Here is a 6344-nt window from a genome sequence, read left to right as displayed (position 1 = left end):
GCCCCGTGGAGGACTGATAGTACCCCGCAAGGGCTCGAAAGGCGTAGGGGATCCGGGGGAGCGAGGAAAACATTCAGGATATGTCGGTGCGGGATCCAAGGCACCCGTTCCGTAGGAGATGACATCCGATTCGCGCCGTCGCCGGGGATCGAACCTGCGTCACCCGCGTGACAAGCGAATACTCACCACTATACTACAACGACATCCTCGTATTGGAAATATTGAATGGCTCCAAAGGCATAAGGGATTCGGGGGACCGAGGAAAACATTGAGGATATGTGGGTGTGGGATCAAGGGCACTATTTCCATACACGATGACATGGGATTCGTCCCGCCATTCGCGCCATTGCCGGGGATCGAACCCGGGTCACCCGCGTGACAAGCGGGAATACTCACCACTATACTACAACGACAATTGTATAACTCATTCAAAGCATGGAATCGAATGTCGAAAACCTTGTTTTCGTCGCCAGGGTTGAAACGAATTTTGTCTGCTTAGGGGTGGGAATATGCCACGAATGCATATGTTCATCAACGACATCCTCGTTTTGGAAGTATCGATGGGCTCAAAAGGCGTAGGGGATCCGGGGGAGGGAGGAAAGCATTCAAGATATATCAGTGCGGGATACAAGGCCCCCATCCGTAGGAGATGATATCGGATTCGCCCCGCCCTTCACGCCGTTGCCAGGGATCGAACTCGGGTCACCCGCGTGACAAGCGGGAATCCTCACCACTATACTACAACGACATCCTTGTATTGGATCTATGAATCCTATAACTTATTCAAAGCATGGACTCGAATGTAAAAACAAGGCCTGATTTCGTCTCTAGTACACGGGTTGAAACGAAATTAGTCCGCTTAAGGGCGGAAATATCCCACGAATGCATATGGTGATATGCTCCTTGCCCTGTGGAGGACCAATAGTATCCCACAAGGCCTCAAAGGTCGTAGCAAATCCAGGGGAGCAAGAAAAGCATTGAGGATATGTCGGTGCGGGATCCAAGACACCCGTACTATCCGAGATGACATCAGATTCGCTCCGCCATTCGCGTCGCTGGCGGGGATCGAACCTGGGTCACTCGCGTGATTAGGGGAAATACTCACCACTATACTACAACGACATCAAAGGTCGTAACAAAGCTCCAGGGGAGCAAGAAAAGCATTGAGGATATGTCGGTGCGGGATCCAAGGCACCCGTACTATCTGAGATGATATCAGATTCGCTCCGCCATTCGCGTCGCTGGCGGGGATCGAACCCGGGTCACCCGCGTGATTAGGGGAAATACTCACCACTACACTACAAGGACATCCTCATATTGGAAGTATCGATGGCCTCAAAAGGTGTAGGGGATCGGGGGGACCGAGGAAAACATTGATGATATGTCGGTGCGGGATCCAAGGCACCCGTCCGGTAGGAGATGACATCGGATTCGCCCCGCCATTAGTGCCGTCGCCGGGGATCGAACCCGGGTCACCCGCGTGACAAGCGGGAATACTCACCACTATACTACAACGACATCCTCGTATTGGAAGTATCGATTGGTTGGAAAGGAGTAGGGGAACCGGCGGAGCGAGGAAAACATTCAGGATATGTGGGTGCGGGATCCATGGCAACTGTTCCGTAGGAGATGACATCGGATTCGCTCCGCCATTCGCGCCGTCGCCGGGGATCGAACCCGGGTCACGAGCGTGACAAGCGGGAATTCTCACCACCATACTACAATGACATCCTCGCATTGGAAGTATCGATTGGCTCGAAAGGCGTAGGGGATCCGAGGGAGCGAGGACAACATTCAGGATATGTCGGTGCGCATTCCAAGGCACCCGTTCCGTAGGAGATGACATCAGATTCGCCCCGCCCTTCGCGCCGTTTCCGGGGATCGAACCCGGGTCACCCGCGTGACAAGCGGGAATACTCACCACTATACTACAACGACATCCTCGTATTGGAACTATGAATCGTATAACTAATTCAAAGCATGGAATCGAATCTAGAATCTAAGCCCTGGTTTCCTCGCTAGTACACCGGTTGAAATGAAATTAAGGGCGGGAATATCCCACGAATGCATATGGTGGTATTCTCCCTTCCTCGTGGAGGACCGATAGTACCCGCAAGGGCTCAAAAGGAGTAGAGAATCAGGGGCAGCGAGGAAAGAATTGAGGATATGTCGGTGCGGAACCAAGGCACCCGTTCCATAGGAGATGACATCATATTCGCCCCGGTAACCGCCATTCGTGCCGTTGCCGGGGATCGAACCCGGGTCAGTCGCGTGACAAGCGGGAATACTCACCACTATACTACAACGACATCCTCGTATTGGAAGTATCGATGTGGTCGAAGGCGTACGGGATCCAAGGGAGCGGGGAATTTATTCAAGATATGTCGGTGCGGGATCCAAGGCACCCGTTCCGTACGAGATGACGTCGCATTCGCCCCGCCATTCGTGCCGTTGCCGGGGATCGAACCCGGGTCACCCGATTATACCCACAAGGGATCGAAAGGCGTAGGGGATCCGGGGGACCGAGGAAAGCATTCAGGATATGTCGGTGCGGGATCCAAGGCACCCGTTCCGTAGGAGATGATATCGGTTTCGCCCCGTTGCCGGGGATCGAACCCGGGTCACCCGCGTGACAAGCAGGAATACGCACCACCATACTACAATGACATCCTCGTATTGGAAGTATCGATTGGCTCGAAAGGCATACGGGATCCGGGGGAGCGAGGAAAACATTCAGGATATGTCGGTGGGGGATCCAAGCCACCCATTCTGTAGGAGATGACATCGGATTCGCCCCACCATTCGCGCCGTTGCCGGGGATCGAACCCGGGTCACCCGCGTGACAAGCGGGAATCCTCACCACTATACTACAATGACATCCTCGCATTGGAAGTATCGATTGGCTCGAAAGGCGTAGGGGAACCACTGGAGCGAGTAAAACATTCAGGATATGTCGGTGCGTGATCCAAGACACCCGTTCCGTAGGAGATGACATCGGTTTCGCCCCGACATTCGCGCCAATGCCGGGGATCGAACCCGGGTCACCCGCGTGACAAGCGGGAATACTCACCACTATACTACAACGACATGCTCGTATTGGAACTATCGATTGACTCGAAAGGCGTAGGGGATCCGGGGAAGCAAGGAAAACAATGAGGATATTTCGGTGGGGGATCCAAGGCACCCGTTATGTAGGAGATGACATTGGATTCGCCCCGCCATTCGCGCAGTTGCCAGGGATCGAATTCGGGTCACCTGCGTGACAAGCGGGAATACTCACCACTATACTACAAGGACATCCTCTTATTGGAACTATCAATCGTATAACTCGTTCAAAGCATCGACTCGAATATAGAAAGCAAGCCCCACTTTCGTCGCCAGTACACGGGTTCAAACAAAAATAGTCCGCTTAAGGGCGGGAATATCCCACGAATGCATATGGTGATATGCTCCCTGCCTCATGGAGGACCGATAGTACTCACAATGGCTCAAAAGGCGTAGGGAATCCGGGGGGAGCGAGGAAAGCATTGAGGATATGTCGGTGCGGGATCCAAGTCACCCGTTCCCTAGGAGATGACATCATATTCGCCCCGCCATTAGCACCATTGCCGGGGATCGAACCCAGGTCACCCACGTGACAAGCGGGAATACTCACCACTATACTACAACAACATCCTCCTATTGGAAGTATCGATTGTCATGAAATGTGTAGGGGATCCGGGGGAGGGAGGAAAGTATTTAGGATATGTCGGTGCAAGATCCAAGGCACCCGTTCCGTACGAGATGACATCGGATTCGCCCCACCATTCGCGTGACAAGCGGGAATACTCACCACTATAGGTCAATGACGTCCTCGTATTGGAACTATCAATCGTATAACTCGTTCAAAGCATGGACTCGATTTCAGAAAACAAGGCCTGCTTTCGTCGCCAGTACACGGGTTGAAACGAAAATAGTCTGCTTAAGGGCAGGAATATCCCACGAATGTATATGGTGATATGCTCCCTGCCCCGTGGAGGACCGATAGTACTCCGCAAGGGCTCAAAAGGAGTAGAGAATCAGGGGGAGCGAGGAAAGAATTGTGGATATGTCGGTGCGGGATCCAAGGCACTCGTTCCGTAAGAGATGACATCGAATTTCGAAAACGAGGCAAGGTCTCGAGGCTAGTTCACGGGTCAAAACGAAATTCGTCCGCTTGGGCGGGAATACCCACGAGTGCTCTCGGACGACATCATATTGTGATATGCGCCCTACCTCGCGGACGAAAGAATCTACCTCGTATGGTCTCGAAAAGGGAAGAGGATCTGGGGGAGTGATGAAAGCATTGAGGATATGGTGATGTGGTATCCTAGGCGACCGTTCCGTGGGAGATGACAACAGATTCTCCCCGCCCTTCGCACCGTTGCAGGGTATCAAACCCGGCTCACCCACGTGACAGGCGGGAACACTCTCCACTATACTACAACGACATCTTCATGTTAGAACTATCCATCGTATAACTCATTCGGAGCATGGACCCAAATGTAGGAAACGCAATTTGTCCACTTAGGGGTGGCGGGAATTCCCACGAGTGCACTGGAACGAGTTCATATGGTGAAATTCGACATGCCTCCCGGACGACCAATAGTACCCCGCAAGGGATCGGAAGTGGTAGAGGATCCGGGGGAGCGAGGAAAGTATCGAGGATATGGCGATGCGGGATTGAAGGTGCTCGTTTTGTAGGAGATGACATCAGATTTGCCCCGCCCTTCGCGCCTTTGCCGGGGATGAAACCTGGGTAACCCGTGTGTGAGGCGGGAATACTCACCACTATACTACAACGACATCATCGTATTGGAAGTGTCGATCGTATAACTCGTTCGGAGCATGGACCCGAATGTCAAAAATGAAACCCGGTTTCGTCACCAATACACGGTTCGCAACAAAATTCAGCCGATTTTGGACGGGTATACGCACTAGTTCAAATGGTGATATGCGCTCTCCCTCGCGAATGACCGACTCTACCCCGCAAGGGCTCGAAAGGGGGTAGAGGTTCCGGGGGAGCGAGGAAAGCATTGAGGATATGGCGATGCGGGATCCAAGGCGTCGGTTCCGTAGGAGATGACATCGGATTTGCCGCGCCCTCCGTGACCTTGCCGGGGATCGAACCCGGATCACCCGCGTGACATCGGGGAATACTCACCACTATACTACAACGACATCCTCGTACTGGAACTATCGATCGTATAACTCGTTCGGAGCATGGAGCCGAAAGTAGAAAACGAGGCCCTGTTTCGTCGCTAGTACACGAGTCAAAACGAAATTCACTTGCTTATGGGCGAGAATACCCACGAGTGCACTCAGACGACATCATATGGTGATACGCGCCCTGCCTCGCAGACGACCGACATTACCCCGCAAGGGTTCGAAAGGTGTAAAGGATCCGGGGGAGTGAGGAAAGCATTCAGGATATGGCGTTGCGGGATCCAAGGTGCCCATGCCATAGGAGATGACATCGGATTTCACCCCACCCTTCGCGTCGTTGCCGGGGATGGAACCCGGGTAACCGGCATGACAGGACGGAAACGAAATTCATTCGTTTAAGGACGGGAATACCTACGAGTGCAGTCGAATCAGTGCATATGGTGGTATGCACCTTGCCTCGTGAACGACTGATAATACCTATCCAGGGCTCGGACGAGGTAGGGGATCTGGGGGGGCATGGAAAGCATTGAGGATACGCCGATGCGGGATCGAACGCACCCATTCCGTCGGAGATGACTATGGCTTTGCCCCTCCCTTCGCGCCATTGCTGGGGATCGAACACGGGTCACCCGCATGATAGGCGAGAATACTCACCAATGGACGAGCTGAAACGAAACTCGTGCACTTATGGGAGGAAATACATACGAGTGCACTTGAATGAGTTCATATGGTGATATGTGCCCTTCCTCGTGGACGACCGACAGTACCCCGCAAGGGCTCGAATGACGTAGAGAATCCGGGGGATCGAGCAAAGCATTGACGATATGGCCATGCGGTATTCAAGGCGACCATTCCGTAAGAGATGACATTGGATTTGCCCCGCCCTTTGCGCCATTGCCAGGGATCAAACCCGGGACACCTGCGTCACAGGGGGGAATACTCAACATTTTACCACAACGACATCCTCGTATTGGAAGTATCAATCGTATAACTCGTTCGGAGCATTCAACCGAATGTCGAAAAAGAGACTCTGTTTTGTTTCCAATACATAGGTTGAAACGAAATTCATCCGGTTAAGGGTGAGAATACCCACGAGTGCACTCGAACGACATCATATGGTGATATGCGCCTTGCCTCGTGGACAACCGACTCTACCCCGG

General features: G+C 53.0%; 1 non-coding gene across 1 annotated transcript; it reads right to left on the bottom strand.

The window, feature by feature from the left end:
* Positions 1–1446: 1446 nt before the first annotated feature.
* Positions 1447–1518, bottom strand: TRNAD-GUC (transfer RNA aspartic acid (anticodon GUC)). Its single transcript has one exon. It is a non-coding gene; the product is annotated as a tRNA-Asp (tRNA).
* Between the last annotated feature and the right edge of the window lie 4826 nt (positions 1519–6344).

This window comes from Azolla caroliniana, unplaced genomic scaffold, assembly GCF_043228905.1.
Source record: "Azolla caroliniana isolate FFs.n. ecotype wild unplaced genomic scaffold, voAzoCaro1.0.p SCAF_3, whole genome shotgun sequence".
Classification (NCBI taxonomy): domain Eukaryota; kingdom Viridiplantae; phylum Streptophyta; class Polypodiopsida; order Salviniales; family Salviniaceae; genus Azolla; species Azolla caroliniana.
The sequence above is the reverse complement of the archived record's forward strand: the minus strand, read 5'-3'. Positions and strand labels throughout refer to the sequence as shown.